At 39.0% G+C, this 17,145-nt stretch overlaps 1 protein-coding gene across 1 annotated transcript in view; it reads left to right on the forward strand.

The window, feature by feature from the left end:
• The window catches only part of HPSE2 (heparanase 2 (inactive)), a 730,238-nt gene that overhangs the window by 689,668 nt on the left and 23,425 nt on the right, over positions 1-17,145 (forward strand). The gene's annotated exons all lie outside the window — the stretch shown is intronic.

Consider the following 17,145-nt stretch of genomic DNA (forward strand, 5'->3'; position numbering starts at 1 on the left):
GTGCTGCCACTGGGGTGGGTGGGGGTGACTTTTTAGCCCTGATTTCTACCACTGTCTCAGAACAAAATTAACCCTGAAAGTAGAGTCTCCAGAGAGATCCAACACCAGAAAGATAAGACCACCTGTGAGGGCCAGATGGACCATGGAAAGAACATGGGCTGCAGAGTCAGAAGATGTAGGTTTGAGTCCTCACTGAGTAGGCCAGTCATGTCTCCTCTCTAGTTTCTTTATTTGTAAAATGGGTGTAGGAATAATTGTGCTATCTCCCTTCCAGGGCTGTTGGGGGGTGGAGGGAGGAGGCACTTCATAAATTAGAAAGAGATCCCAGGGAAGCCTAACAAAGATATGAACCCATTTGAGAAAACCAGCAGTGACCTGCTCAGCCTGAGGAAGACCGACCCAGCTTGCTTTGTGAATGAACGTTGCCTCATTTTACCTATTGATTGTCTAGTAGCCAAAATGCATCCTATTAACTTTAGTTACACCCACAATCACGGTAATTCCTTCCTCTATTTCCCAAACTGTCATAACATCGTGTTTAGTTACAGGTCCTATAAAGGTGCGCTTGATAATACCCTTTGTGATTAACTGTATGACATGTATGTGTGGTGTGGCAGAAACAACACTAGATTGGGAATCAGAAGACCTAGTTTCTTATCCCAGTTAGTTGTATGAAGTTGGGTTAGTCTTTACCTTCCTGGATCTCAGTTTACTAATCTGTAAAATGAAACTGTTGGGCAAGTTAACCTCTTAACATTCTTTTACTCAAGTTTATGTAATGCCACCCAAAAATGTAAGTGCCCAGGAAGATACCATGTCATATAAATGTCTCTGCATCACTCAGCAAATTGAGCCTGCTCAGTAAACACTAAACAAGAAAAATGGGTAGTCTTTGGATGAGATGTTTCACAAGAAGGGTGTGGTCCTGGGCATAGCAGACTAAAATGAAATTTGAAAGAAAATGCTACAAAATTATTTCAGTCCTTTGATGTCCCTCACTCCTTTATGTACCTTCTGGGGCCAGATTCTGTTGTGCTCATTTTGTGCAGCAACATGAACTCTTATAGCTCTTAGCTGTAAACAGGGAGTCAAGGACTCTACGAAGAAGACCAGAGCATGGTCAGTATTATCATCCTTAGAGACAGCAGGAACAGAATGTATATATGGTAAATAAATTGCCCCTAAATCACCACCAGCCTTTCTTTTCGGCAGCTATGAAGTTGGTCATTTCAGGCTATGACCTAGAGAATAGAGAGATACTGGTGTTATTTCATTGAGAACACAGGGAGAAGAAACTGGGAACTCCACAGAGTTCTTCTCTAAGTATAGCTAACAGAATATTGGGATTCATGAAATTAAATCTTGAGACCTTTAAGACTCTCTGGGGTCTCATAGAATAAGCAAACACACCTGCTAAGGTAAGGTATAGCTGTCCAGGTTTATAATAAATTTCATCCCATACCATTTCAATGGATAAACCATAGAGAAGACAGATCTCTCCCAAGACAAAAGGATACAACCACAAGACCCACTTATCCAGACTGCAGAAAATGATTCAACTCCCAACATAAGAAAAGTTTTGATTCTGAAAATCAAATTAATCTGAGGACTCAGTTCTCCAAAGGAAGCAGTGGAACAATGCCTTGGTAAACTGGAACTTGTCCAGAAGACAGTAGACAAGACGGTGAAAGGTCTGGAAATCATGTCCTGGAAGAAACCATTTAAAGAACTAGATTTATTTAGTGAAGAAAACAGTCAACTAAGGAAAGAAATGCTAGCTCTCTTCAGATATTTGGAGGGCTCTTATATAGAGGAGGAGAAGGGTAGAAGCAAAGGATTGGTGGTAGAGAAGCAGAATTCACACCAACACAAGGGAGACCTTTATGATAAATAGAAATGGAATGTTTCTGATAAATAGAAGTGGTTGTCTGCCAACAGTGCTGTCAAAGAGAGTCTTTGCTGGTAAGAAGCTGAGATGGATGATGAGAGATATTCTGTTTTTCCTTGGACCTAGAGCTGGAAGGATATTTCATGACCATCCATCTGGTCCAGCACCTTCATTTTACAGATCAGTAACCCATGGTTCACAGAGTTTAAATGATTTGTCAAGATCACATAAGTCATCAGTAGCAGAAACAGGCTTTGATCCCAGATCCTCAGCCTCCAAATTCAGTGCAACTTAGAACATGCTGAGCTGCCTCTACTAAGATCCTTTGTTTCTTTCCATTTGACCCTAGATTTTTTCCCCCAGAGCTAGTGTTAGCACATAGTTAACTTCATAGCTGCCTTCTTTTGCCACACAAAGGCAGCATGTGAGGCTACTGAGGAAGGAAGAGCCAACTGTAGCTGCTGGATACACTCTGAAAGAGTATTCCATTGTCTGAATTTCTAGTTGTCCCCTCCTAGACCCAGAGCCTCTCCTCTTCCTTGGCCTCTGCAATGTAGGCTGATCAGTTGTTGGAAAAAGAGCTACAGAAAAGTTCTTCTCCCCCATTTGTGTAATCCTACATTAGTCATCTAATATGTATTTACTCAAGGCAACTCCTCATCTCTAAGAGGGAGAGAATCAGCTCCACCTTTATTAATAATCCAAATGCCAATCTTCTTTTTCTCACGTGAACAGACATCAACAAATACCATCCCAGTGGTAATGAAATCCCTCTGGATAATTATCACCTCTAGTATCTTTAAGCAACCCTTTCTTGAGATAAAACATGAAGTAGAAGTTGTCTCATTTAAGAGCACCAGCTTACTTCAGGAAAAAAAATACAGAAATGAAAACCTTCCTTGGGGAGAAGTAAAAGTATGTACTAAGAACAGGTGCTCTGTCAACCCCCCAGTGCTCTTCTCTCTATGTCCCTTCCAATTCCATTTGCAGGGAAAACAATTCAGAAAATTAGAAAAGAAGGAAACAACTTTCATCACTTTGGCTATTCCATTCTGACTGTCTGACCTGAGGGAATCAGCAGATGCACAGAATCATAAGGATGGAATAACCTTTAAAGGTCATGCAGTCCATTCCCCTATCTTCAGACAAGGCTTAACCATCTGGACAGAAGGGTATCTATCTTTTTTTAAAGACCTCTGGGAAAGGAGATTCCACAAGCTGAGTTGGTAACTAACTTCAGTAATCTCTGAAAACTTGGTCTTATATGTAATTTAAATCCCTCCTACCACAATTTAAGTTCATTTCCTCTTATTCTGACATCAGTGGAGATGTAGAGCTGTTCGGTAGTTTTTGTACAGTAATCCTTCATATCGTTAAAAACAGTTATCCAGTTATTCTCCAATGTTCTCTTGTTTGGCTAATTTCCAGTTCCTTTAATTTTCTTCATACATCCTAACTTCTGACCCTACTTTGGTTCTTCACTGAACCATCTCCAAATTTCCATGTCTTTCAGTCTGTAGGTGGACACAGTATGATAACAAGTCTAATTTGTGTTGAATTGAAAGAGAGGATTGATTCCCTTCTTAGTTTATGGATTCCCACACTTTCAGAGCTGAGAGGGTCTTTTAGAATCTTACATTTTGATTGACAACAAATCCCAATTTAAAATTCCTCAGATACATTTTTCAATCCCTGAGTATAAGGACTCATCGCATCAAAATTTCTCCTGATCTTCACTTTCTGACCTCATGCAACCTAGCTTCCAGTTTCTAACAACCTCTTTTGAGGAGACTGACACAGCACTGAGTTTCTTCGCCCGTTTCTCAATCGTTACCTTTCTTGATCTCTCAGCAACCTTTGACATTGTTGATCATCTTCTCCTAAATAATCTCTTTTAGGTTTTCAAGACATTTCTGTTTCTTGGTTCTCCTACTGTTTGTCGGACCTCTCTGTTTCCTTTGCTGAATCTTCATCTAGGTCATTCGCACTAACCATAGGTTCCCCCAGGACCCATCTTTGGCCTTCTTCTGTTCTTCCTCTATACGAAGCCCATCTCTTCTGCTTTTGGAATATTACCAATTCCAAGATCTCTTAAATTCCAGTGATCTCATCATCAGCTCTATATGTGTACATACACATATGTATGAATATATATTTCTCAAGTGTGTCTATGTATACATGTGTATGTATAATAGCCCTACTTTTTCTCTGAACTCCAATCTTGTATTTCCAACTTTTTTAGCTGTCTCAAATTCAATATGCCATAGATATGGGGTGGTGTATGGATAAATCTTAAGCTCAGCATACTCAAAACAGAATTAATGATCCCCAAAACCCAGCCCTTTTTCCATTTTTCCTGTTATTGTCAAACACATTGCCATCCTCCAATGACAGATGTTCACAACCTTTATGTCAACCTTGACTCCTCACACTGCCCCCACATATGCAATCTGTTACCAAATCTTGTTGTTTCTGCCTTCACATCTCTCACGTGTATGTCCTTCCCTCTCCTCATATAGCCTCTACGCTGAAGCCACTACCTTCAGGCTCTTATCATCTCTTACTGGACTACTGCAATAGCCACAGGGCTGGTCTCTCTTTATTCCAATCTATCCTGCACTCAGATGCAAGAGTGACTTTTCTAAAGTGTAGGTCTAACTAAGTTACCCTTTCCCTTACCCCCACTCAGTAAACTTCAGAGGCTTCCTGTTACCTGTAGGATCAAATATAAAATTCTCCATTTGGCATTTAAAATCCTTCACAATCTGATCCCTTCTCACCTTGCCAGTCTTCTTACACTTTATATCCCTCCACATACCGTATAATCCAGCTACACTGACCTTCTTGCTAGTTCTCACACAAACAACATTCCATCTCCCTACTCCATGCCTTTTCATTGGCTCTCCACTGTGCATGGAATTCTCTTCCATCTCACATCTTCCTCCTGCTTCCTTCTAGACTCAGCTCAAATCTCATCTTCTGCAGGAAGCCTTTCTTTATCCATACACCACCCCAATGCTTTCCCTCAGGGATTATCTTCCATTTACATTATTTATATACATATATATATATACATATATATATATATATATATATATATACACACACATACACACACACACACACACATATATATATATGTATATATCTTGTATATACATAGTTATTTTCATGTTACTTCTCCTATTAAAATATGAGCTCTTTGAAGGCAAAGACCGTGTTTTTGCCTTTCTTTGTAGTATCCCCAGTGCTTACCATAGTACCTAGCACATGTTGCTTACTGCTGACTGACAAGCTGACCTTTGGAAATTTAAAAAATACTTTATTCATTTATTATTCAATAAACATTTATTATTCCTGGAACTCTTCTCTCTTTTGTCTCTTTCTCTCTCTCTCTCTCCCTCCTTCCCTCCCTCTCCACTTTCAGAGATGTTATCAATTGCTATGGATTCAGCCATCATTTCTATGCAGATTACACTTAGATCTATCTATGCAGCCTCAGTCTCTCTCCTGAATTTTAGTCACATATTGCTATCTACCACTTGGTTTTCTAGACCTGGATGTACTATAAGCATCTCAAACCCAAGATGTCCAAAACATATCTTTCCACCAAAAGTCTCCCCTCTTCCTAACTTTTCTCTATATCTGTTAAGGCCACTACTATCCTTTCAGTAACCCAAGGCTACAATCTTGAACTTTCAACTCTTTTCTCTTCTTTATCCCAAATATCCAATCAGTTGCCAAGTCTACTCTAGCTCTCACATACATCCCCTTTTCTCTGTTCACACAGACACTATATTAATTCAGGTCCTCATCACCACTTTCCTGTACTATATAATAAGTGTTATATATATTTGCACATATTATATACATATATATCATATATATATATATATATATATATATATATACACATATATATATTCATCATTTTAAGTCCTCTGGAGATACACATTGATTAGAGTTCTTAAGTCTTTCAAAGTTGTTTTTCTTTACAATATTTCTGTCCTTGTATAAATTACTCTTCTGGTTCTGCTTACTTCATGTTGCATCTGTTCATATTACCCAGGATTCTCTGAAATTATCTCTTTTATCATTTCTTATGACACAAAAATATTTCATTACATTTACATACAATCTGTTCAGACATTCCTCAGTGGTCTAAGAAATAATTTGAGGTACCCCTTTAGATTCCAATTCTTTTGTTTTCTTCATTAATCCCAGTTTTAGGATCATGAATTTTGTTTTGCTTGTAGCTATACCCTGCTTGATATTACTTTCCCTTTTTAGCCTTCCCTTCCCACACCCCCACTTATTATACTGTTGAGTTTGATGTACTTTTTGCCCATTTCAGATAAAAGTGAGGTTCATCTAATGTCAGCACCCCACAACCCTTTCTCCACATTTTTTTTCCTAAATTTTATTTTATTTTATTTTTCCTTTGATTTTGTTTTTATTTTTTTCACTTCCACAAGTTTTTCAGTTCCAAATTTCTCACCCCACCCCCACCCGAAGATGGCATGCATTCTGAATACTCCTTCCCCTGGTCTGCCTTCTCTTCTATCTCTCCCCCCTCCCTTCTCTTATCCCCTTCCCCTTCTATTTTCCTGTAGAGCAGGATAGACTTCTGTACCCCCATTTCCTGTATTTCCTATTTCCCAGTTGCATGTGAAAACATTTTTTTAAAACATGTGTTTTTAAAACTTTGAGTTCCAAATTTTCTCCCTTCCTCCCTCCCCACCCACCCTCATTGAAAAGGCAAGCAACGCAATATAGGTCGTACATGTGCAGTTATGCAAAACACTTCCTTAGTAGACATGTGAAAAACTAACTCTATTTCCCTTAATCCTATCCTGCCCTCCCATCTATTATTCTTTCTTTCGACATTGTCCCTCCTCAGAAGTATTTACTTCTGATTACCCCCTTTCCCAATCTGCCCTCCTCTCTATCATCCCCCTGCTCTCTTGTCCCCTTCTCCCCCTATTTTCCTGTAGGGTAAGACAGATTTCCATACCCAATTGAATGTGTATGTTATTCCCTCCTTAAGCCAAATCCTATGAGAATAAGATTCCCTCATTCCCTCTCACCTTCCCCTGTTTCCCCTCCACTGTGAGAGACTTTTCTTTTCTGTTTTTTTTTTGTGAGATAATTTACCCCATTCTACCTCTCCCTTTCTTCTCCGAGTATCATCCTCTCTCATCCCTTAATTTTATTCTCCAGATATGACCCCTTAATCTTCAACTCACCCTGTGCCCTCTATCTATCTATCTATATATACATACATACAATTTTTTTCCTTCAACTACCCTAATACTGACAAAGTTCTCATGAGTTACAAATATCATCTTTCCATGCAGGAATGTAAACAGTTCAATCTTAATAAGTCTCTTATGATTTCTCTTTCCTGTTTACCTCTTCATGTTCCACTGGAGTCCTGTATTTGAAAGTCAAATTTTCTGTTTAGCTCTGGTCTTTTCATCAGGAATGCTTGAAAGTCCTCTATTTCACTGAATGACCATTTTTTCCCCTGAAGGATTATACTCAGTTTTGCTGGGTAGGTGATTCTTGGTTGTAATCCTATCTCCTTTGCCCTCCGGAATATTATATTCCATGCCCTGTGGTCCTTTAATGTAGAAGCTGCTAAATCTTGTGTTATCCTGATTGTGTTTCCACAGTACTTGAATTGTTTCCTTCTGGCAGCTTGTAATATTTTCTCCTTGACCTGGGAACTCTGGAATTTGGCTACAATATTCCTAGGAGTTTTCCTTTGGGGATCTCTTTCAGGAGGAGATCTGTGGATTCTTTCAATTTCTATTTTGCCCTCTGGTTCTAATATATCAGGGCAGTTTTCCTTGATAATTTCTTGAAAGATGATGTCTAGGCTCTTTTTTTGATCATGGCTTTCAGATAGTCCAATAATTTTTAAATTCTCTCTCCTGGATCTATTTTCCAGGTCAGTTGTTTTTCCAATGAGATATTTCACATTGTTTTCTAATTTTTCATTCTTTTGGATTTGTTTTACAGTGTCTTGATTTCTCATAAAGTCACTATCTTCCAATTGCTCTATTCTAATTTTTAAGGAAGTATTTTCTTCAGTAATCTTTTGGACTTCCTTTTCCATTTGGCCAATTTTTCTTTTTAGGGCATTTTTCTCCTCATTGGCTTTTTGGACCTCTTTTGCCATTTGGGTTAGGCTGTTTTTTAAGGTGTTATTTTCTTCAGTATTTTTTTGGGTCTCCTTTAGCAAGCTGTTGACTTGTTTTTCATGATTTTCTTGCATCACTCTCATTTCTCTTCCCAGTTTTTCCTCTACTTCCCTTACTTGCTTCTCAAAATCCCTTTTGAGCTCTTCCAAGGCCTGGGACTGATTCATATTTTTCTTGGAGGCTTTGGATGTAGGAGCTTTGACTTTGTTGTCTTCTTCTGGTTGTATATTTTGATCTTTTTCACCAAAGTAAGATAATATAGTCTGACTCTTTTTGCGCTGCTTGCTCATGATCCCAGCCAATTACTTGAGTTTTAAACTCTTTGTTAAGGTAAGAGTCTGCTTCCAATGTGGAGAGTGTACTGTCCCAAGCTTCAGGGGTTTGTGTAGCTGTTTTCAGAGATACTTGTAGGGACCTGTAAATTTTCAGTTCTTCCAAGGTGGTATGATAAGGGGCGAGGTGTTTACTCCTTTCCTGGCCTGTGACCACAAGTATTCCTTTCTGTCCCGCAACTGTGAGGAGGGGTTCCCTCCACAGCCACTACAAGCTCCACCACGCCAGCGCTCCTCCTCACCCCAGCACTGCTGCCCAGAACTGTGACCCAGATCCACACACGGGCAAAGCAAGAGATTCCTGCCTCAGCACTGGCAAAGAGATCCCTGCAGTCCCTCTCTGATCAGCCACTGGATTCCCCCTCAGTGTGTGGGCGGAAGCTCGGGAACCAGATGCCCCCCTCAGGGTCACACTCTTGGGGAATGGAGCTGAAACCCCGCCTTCCTCTCTGACCACCGACAGAAACAGACTTTTCCCACTGACCTTCTAAGTTGTCTTTGGCATTGGTGGATTGAGGAGTCTGGAAACCTCCACAGCTGCCTGTGATTCACTCCTCTGAGGCCTGCTCCAGGTTTGCTGTGACCTGCACGCCCACGCTGCTCTGCGCTGCGCTCCCAGCCTGGCATGATACACCTTTCTGATCAATCATCCATGTTGTCTTGGGCTGGAAATTTGTTTCACTCTGTCTTTTTGTGGGTTCTGCTGCTTCAGAATTTGTTTAGAGCCATTTTTTATGAGTATTTGGAGGGGTTTGGGGGAGAGCTCAAGCAAGTCACTGCTTTCACTCCACCATCTTGGCTCCGCCCCCCTTTCTCCATATTTTTATACTCTTCTCATATACCCAGTTATGAGAAGTAGTAAGTGCTATAACTTTTTTTTTCTTTTATATTTGTGTATTCCTTTTCCCCTTCTTTCTCTTTCCACTCTTAAATCCCTGAGAACTAAACCAATTCACCTCCCAGGACTTAGGTTTTTCTTTCTTAACTCCCTAAATAACCTTTAAAGACATTAAAGTTCTAAAAGACACTTGCTTCTTCTTCCCCATTAGAGCATTAACACTACATCATCACACTGCATCATCATATAGTCCTTTCCAGTTGCTCAAATAAATTTACCTTTCTGGATTGGTTTACATTTGTGTTGGCATTTTAAAGTTCCTACTCAACTCTGTTCTTTTCATTGGAAATTTTTCCCCCTGCAGGATTATACACAGCTTTCTAGGGTAAATTATTTTTGGTTATAAGTCCATCTCTTCTGCTTTTGAGACATTAAATTCCAAGATCTCTTCTCATACATAGTAAAAGCTTCTAAGTCTTATATGATACTATGATTATTTGGTACTTGAACCGCTTCTTTTTAATGGGTATTGTGTTGGGGGTTTTTTGTTTGTTTGTTTGACACGGCAGTTCTAGACTTTACCTAAGACATTCTGGGAAATTTCCTTTTGGAGTTCCCTTCAAGAGGTGATTGATGGATTCTTTCTAACTTCACTTTGCCTTCTGTTTATAACAGATCTTGGAAGTTTTCATTTATGATTTCTTGAAATATAGTGTCCAGGATTTTTTGTCTCAGTTTTCAGGAAATTCAGTGATTCTCAATTATCTTTCCTTGACTCGTTTTTCAGGTCAGTTGTTTTTAATATCATATATCCTACATTGTCTTCTATCTTTTTCAGTCTTTTCATTCTTTTCTGATTTCTTGCTGTCCTTTGGAATCATTGATCTATTCTAGTTTTCAGTGCCTCTGTTACTTGGGTAAGGTTTATCACTTTCTCTTCTAAGCTGTTTATTCTCTCTCCAATTCTTTCCTCCAAAGATTTGATTTTATTTTTAATCTCTTTATTTCTTATAGGTATTCTTATGGTCTTTAAGGAAAACACAATTTTCCTTTAAATCTCTACTTACAGTTATTACAGAGTTATTCTCTCCTTTTTGGAGGTCTTTAGACCTACAATTTTTTAGACCAGTTGAGATTTTCTTTGGTTTACTAATGTCTCCTGCTTTAGTTGTTTGTATTTGTCCTGTCTCTCCATGAGGACAGGGACTGGGTCTTCTGTTTACTTTATAAAGGTCCATTTCCTCTGTCCAATAAATACTAACTGTTTGCACTGCACTCACTTAAAAAACAAATAGCACAAGGATATCAAGGAGAGAAATAGATGGCAATGCATTCAATAAAGATGTGAACTACTAACTCAGTGCAAGTACAGAGTACAGTGTTCTTCCCCCACAAAGCCAATATAATTCAAAGATGTATAAAGAAAAGTAAATGGAAGACTGAGGAAAAAGATAATCCTACTATACCCAATACAACTCAAATTATATTTGCAGTATTGTGCTCAGTTCCATGAGCCACTGACAAGCTGTCAGGGGCATGCCTAGAGAAGAGCAGGCAGCAGGTTGGTTCAGGGGCTTTGAAACCAAAACAGCACATTTGAAGGAACTGAGAGGGTTTAGCACATCAAGATCTTACCCTTCCTTAAAAAGTTTTGCTTTCACTTGACCTTGCCATCTCTCAAGTTATCATTCTCTCTTCCCTTTTTCATCTAAACTAGAAAAAGCCATCTACACACTCCTTGCCTTCACTGTCTTCTCTTACTCACCTCTTAACCTCTTATGATCTCATTTATGACCCCAGTACTTCACTGAAACTACTCTCTCCAAAGTTACCAGTACTCCTTTAATTATTAAATTCAGTGGAATGTTTTCAGTCCTCATCCTTCCTGACATTATCAGCAGCTTTTGACACTATTAACCATCCTCTCCTCCTATATATATACTCTCTGCTCCCTCAGTCTCCTTGACACTGCTCTTCTGATGTTTCCCTTACTTTATGACCATGTCTTTTCAGAATCCATTCCTGAATTATCCTCCATCCTAACTCTGTGTGAGGCCTTCACAGTTCTGTCTTGGACCCTCTTTTATTTTCTCTTAATAATTTCATAACTCTCATAGGTATAATTTTCATCTGTATGAAGATAACTCCCAGAACATTATTTATAGTCCTAATCTTTCTCCTGAGTTCCTGTGCCACCTCATCTGCCAGCTAGACAACTCTAAACTATGTTCTGTAGGTACCTCAGACTAAAAGTGTACAAAACAGAGCCCATTATTTTCTCCCTTAAACTCAACCTTCCACCAAATAATCTTGTTTTCATTAAGAGTCCTACTAACCTTTCAGTCAATCAGGTCTGAAACATTGCAGTTATCCTCAATTCTTCTTTATCCCCTACCCTACCCCACTCAGTAAATACTGTCTCCACATTTCTTGCATCCTTTCCCTTCTCTCCACTCACAAAGTCAGTCATTGATAATCAAGTTATATATAGTCTCCTACTTGGACTCCCTGCTTTCAGTTTCTCTCTTCCCCAATCCATCCTACACACAGCCGTCAAAATGACACATGCCAGACCATGGTAGTGTCTCTTGCCTCCAGGATAAAATACAAACTCCTTAGCTTGGCATTTAAAACTCTTCACAATTTGGCTCTAGCCTGGATTTACAGGTTTATTTCACATTACTCTTCTCCCTGTACTCTATGTTCCATCCAAAATGTCCTATTTTCTGTTCCCCAAATACTGCTGTTCCCCAAATTCTACCCTTAAAATCTCAAGTTCACTCATGTTCCATTTCCTGTGGGAACCTCTCCTGATCCCTCCCCCCCAGCTGTTAGCACTCTGTCTCTCCTCATATTATCTTGTATTCTCTTATATGTTCATTTGTTCTTAACACACAGAATAAAATGTAAGCTTCTTGGGGGCAGGGGAAGAGACTTGAGGTAGGGAGACCCACTAGGAACTCATTGCAATATCCAGGCCAGATGAAATGAAGGCTTTGTGTAAGTAAGAGAAAAGAGATCATATGTGAGAGATTTCACATAGATAGAAACGGAAAGATTTGGCAAATGATTAGCTATGGGGAGTGGAGTGAGAGTAAGGAATCAAATGATAACATTAAGGTCAGCCAATCAATAAACATTTATTAAGCACCTGCTATGTGCCCTAAGCACTGGGACTACTACAAAGAGAAGTTCTAAGATAGTCTCTGCCCCTCAAGGAGCTCACAATCTAATGGAGAAAACACAAAGAAAGAAGCCGAAAAGTTGGGAGGAAGAAAGATTTGCCCAGCTGGGGCCGACAAATCCTCCAACCAGGTGGCTGCCCTGAGGGGGCCCAGGCCCTAAATGGATCTGGGAGGGGCTCTCTGATGTAGAAGAAGGGAGGAGCAGGGTAATTGAGGAAGTGTAAGTTTCAGAATTGATGTGATCTTGCAAGATGATGAGTTTCTGAAGACAATAATAAAATGTTTATTGACTGACTGAGAGGGTGAACCCAGTGGGACTCTAGAACAGGCCTGTACAACAGCCCATGGGCTGTTTGAGGTCCGCCAAAGGATTTCAGGCAGCCCGCAAAAAATGTAGAGGATGTAAAATAAAGATGTAAGGAGTGTTTTGTCCTTGTCCCACTTAACCTGCCTTCCACTAGTCACTATTGTGCCACTCATGTAAATTGGCAGGTGGGTTGCCACTGAGACTCTCTTCTGTTTGTCACATAACCAAAGACAACCAACCATCATCAGTCTGTCTCTAGACTGAGCAGAGCAAGAGTCGTGTCTTTTCTCTATTTTCAGTTGTTATTAAAAGTAAACAGCAAAAAAACATGAAAAAATGTATTAAAATGTGTACTGCTTAGCAAAGTAATTTTTTTAACATTAATGTGATTTCATGATAAATGAAAATTTAAGTAATAAGTGTAATTAATAGATATTAATTGAAATTTCCCATTTTAATTTTTTTTTTTTTGCAAAATAGTTTAATCATTAATTACACCTTTACTTGGAAAGTGAGCCACTAAAAACCTATCTGCAGCCCAAAGAAGTTTAGCCTATTTTAATTTTGGCTCCTACCTACTGCCAAGCTGTGCAGGTCTGCTCTAGAAGAATGGTGACAGCTTTCCAGAGAAAAATATACAGAGAGCTACAGATACAAAATTCTTATTTGGTATAACTAATAGAAACTTGATATGAAAGATAAGGAAGAAGGTAATAAGAGAGCACCTAGCTCCCCTACAGCCCAAGGTTCTGAAAGAATTGACAGATATGATTACTAATATACTGTCATTTATCTTTGAAAGATTGAGGTGACTGAGATAAGTATCACAAGGTTGGAGAAGAACCAATGTTACAGTTTTCCAAATCCCCCCCCCCCAAAAAAGGGAAGAGAATGGCAAATATAAACTTTAGGAAAGGGAGCTTGACATCATTTCCTGGAAAAATTCTAGAACACATCATTAAAGAATGTGAACATTCTGAAAAAGATGCCATGATCACAAAGAACCAGCTTTATGGCTTTATCAAGAATAGATCTTGCAAATGAATTTCATTTTCAAAAACAGAACCCTGTTTTTGGCAGGGTTTTTGAAGGCAGTCCAAGGAAGTATTGTAGATATTAATTGCCTAGATTTTAGCAAAGTCTTAGTCAGTCTCTCTCTCTCTCTCTCTCTCTCTCTCTCTCTCTCTCTCATCATTTTATGCATTCTTATGGAAAGGGTGGGATAATGTAGACTTGGATTCAGAACTGGCTGAATGGTTAAAACCAAAAAAAGCAGTTGTTGGTTTGATTTCAACATGGAAAAAAGTCTTCACTGAAGTGTCCTGGAGGTCTTTGCTTGGTCCTATGCCGTTTGACATTTTTGTCAGTGACTTAGAAGAGTATTAGCATATTTATAAAATTTGAAAAATTATACAAAGTTGGGAATGACAGTCAAGAACTAGAAATCTCTCACCAAGAAAGAAGAGTAGGCTGGATTTAATAAGGTGAAATTTAATAAAAAATAAATAATTCACTTTTATGAAGCATTTTAAAGTTCATAGAATACTTTACATATATTATTTCACTTGGGCATGATAACAGCTCTGTGAAATCTATACTGCAGATGTTGTTTCCATTTTACATCTGAGAAAGCCAGGATTCAGAGAGTGATTTGCCCACGGTCTCCTAATCCTTGTCCAAGACAATATTCAAGCCCAGGTCTTCCTGACCCCAAGGCCCCTACATAACACTGTTCATGTAAAGTTTGACATGGGTTCAAAACCTTACCTTCACAGATATAAGATGGGGAAGGCATGTCCAGACAGATGAACCTCTCAGAAAGATAGGAGAATCTCATTGAACTGAAACAACATGAATCGACAATGATTTGGCAACGAAAAAAAAAAAAACCTAATGCAATTTTAGGGTCTGTGAAGGGAGACAGTATAGTCCAAGCCTAGGGAGACTGTTGTCTTGCTGTACTGGCCTTGTCAGATAACAAGGAATACTGTGTTGAAATCTAGACACTACTATTTAGGAAAGCCATTAATAAACTGGAGAGGCCACAGAAGGGAGCAATGGGAATGGTGAAGTGATTATGTCGTATGTATACGCTGAAGGAATTGGAAATGTTTAGATGAGAGAAGGCTTGAGGGATGTTAACAGCCGTCTTCAAGTGTCTGAAGGGATGGTACCAGAAGCAAAAAAGAGACTTGTTCTCAGTCCCAGAGAGCAACACTAGAAACAATAAGTAGAAAATGCAAGAAGGCAAATTTAGCATGAGCTTAGCACAAACACAGCATGGGCTGCCTCTGCAGATACTAGGCTCCCCCTCACTGGAGGCCTTCAGACAAAGACTGGGCAGCCCCTCCACAGGCAAGATGGATAGAAGATTATTGTTCAGGCCTATGTCATTAAGGGTTCTGAGAGTTACTTCTAACTCTAAGATTCTGTCACTGTGTACTAGGCATTCTTGCAGGAGCTGGGAATACAAAGATGAAAAGAATGATTGAATTCCTTCTCTCAGGGAACTTACAGTCTATTAGAGGGGATGACATGGAGGGCTACATGCAAAGGGGAGTGCTAGACAAAGTGCTTAAAGAAATGTGAGAAGAGAGAAATCCTCTTGGGGGAAGAGGGAAGTTCAAGGAAGGCTTCTTGTAGGAGGTAAAACCTCAGTGGTCCTGGAAGTCCAAGTGTGAGGGATGGTGGATAGCCTGCATGAATGTACAGGAGATGGGAATCCATGCTGAGGAAAGAGTGACTAGCTTGGTTTGGCTGGAACATAAAGTGAGCATGAAGCAAAGTAGAATGACATGAAGCTAAAAGGGAGGTCACCCCCTATTATAAACATTTATTTTGCTCTGACAAGATTGGATATAGAAAAATGAGGCCCTTTGTGCACTAGCAACATACACTAAATAAACTGTCATAAATATAAGGAAAAGATGGAAAACTGATCCACAAGACTAGCTGCCTAAAGCTTTGGTCTTCTGGGATCATTTTCCCTGTTTTCTTTTCTTAAAATTCTTTACCCAGCCACTATATTCTAAAGAGAGACTGCAGTTATTAGAAGATATATTTTTAGGGGGAAAATGACTTTTTAAATCACAAAAATTAAATTTCTAGAAGTACATAATCTAGTTCACAGAGATCCAGCCTTAAAGTTAGGAAGAACTGGATTCAAAGCCTGCCTCTCACATATACTGTTTGTGCCAGCCTTGGGCATTGAACCTCTTAGTGCCATAAGCATTTCCCTAAAACTAGAAATTGAAGAAAACAGTGTTAACTTGCATCGCCACAGGGGGAAGCATCAAACGGAGCTCCCTATACCAAAGTAATGTTTTTAAAATTAGATTTTAATGGGACCTTCTATAGCATCCCTGACTACTGCCTCCAGTGTCATGACTCTTACTTCCTAACAAAGTAGTCCATTCTACTCTTAGTTGACTCTGTTAAAAAAATTTCTTCTAATGTTGAGCCAGAATCCTTTCCCCTTGAAATATCTGCCTTTTCTATTCAGACCAATATAGGATACCCTTAAATATTTGAGAACCTTTAAAATATTTAGAGACAGTTACCATGTCTCCCTATTTATTGTCTTCCTTCAATTTCTTTCAGCCTTTCTTTTTAGTGCACAGTTCTTTGATCCCTCCTTATCATTCATTACTTAGAAGCCATTAGCCCCTTTCACAGAACCATTTCTGATTTATTATTCAACTTTCCAACTACAGAACAACTTCCTTGATGAAGTTTGAGAAAGAATGGGAAATGTGAAACATTACAGTATTTTCTCTGGTGGCTTTTTCAGATTGGGTTGATATGACAGATTAAAAGCCCAGTAGCGATAGTGTTCATTCTGAGAGATATGAAGAGACTTGTTTTATTTTATTTAATGATTTCAAAATATTAGAAGGAAAAAGTTCTAGACCTTTAGGAAGCCAAAGGCCTTCCCCAAAGGGGAAGAGTCCTTTGTGAGTTGCAGCATTAGGGAGAGATACTACTGAACTAACTGAATCACTTTTAAAAATAGATTACAGTCACTCAGCACAGAGAAGAGGTAAAGGTTTGGCAGAGAGCAGATAAGACAGCATAGAGGGGAAAGGAACGAAGAACCAATTGGGGTATTGTGAGCTTAGAGAGAGTTGCTGTGTTGTGTTAAGGAGGTAATTAACATTCATATTGTAAAGTGGAGCTGAGTTTTAGTCTTATAAGACTATATCAGAAGATAGGAAAAGGGTCACAGGAAAGCTTTAGGAGAAAAGAAGTGAAAGACAAGTAAATATTTGGGAAGCAACTTTTCTAACAGATGAGTTAATGAGAAAATACCAATTGTAATTTCAGAGAGTGGTGTTTCTTTTAACTATCATTTAGAAACAGAAATAGAAGTAATCAATTATGTACTATTTT

The sequence above is a fragment of the Phascolarctos cinereus genome, unplaced genomic scaffold (genome assembly GCF_003287225.1).
Source record: "Phascolarctos cinereus isolate Bilbo 61053 unplaced genomic scaffold, phaCin_HiC Scaffold_3;HRSCAF=262, whole genome shotgun sequence".
Lineage (NCBI taxonomy): Eukaryota > Metazoa > Chordata > Mammalia > Diprotodontia > Phascolarctidae > Phascolarctos > Phascolarctos cinereus.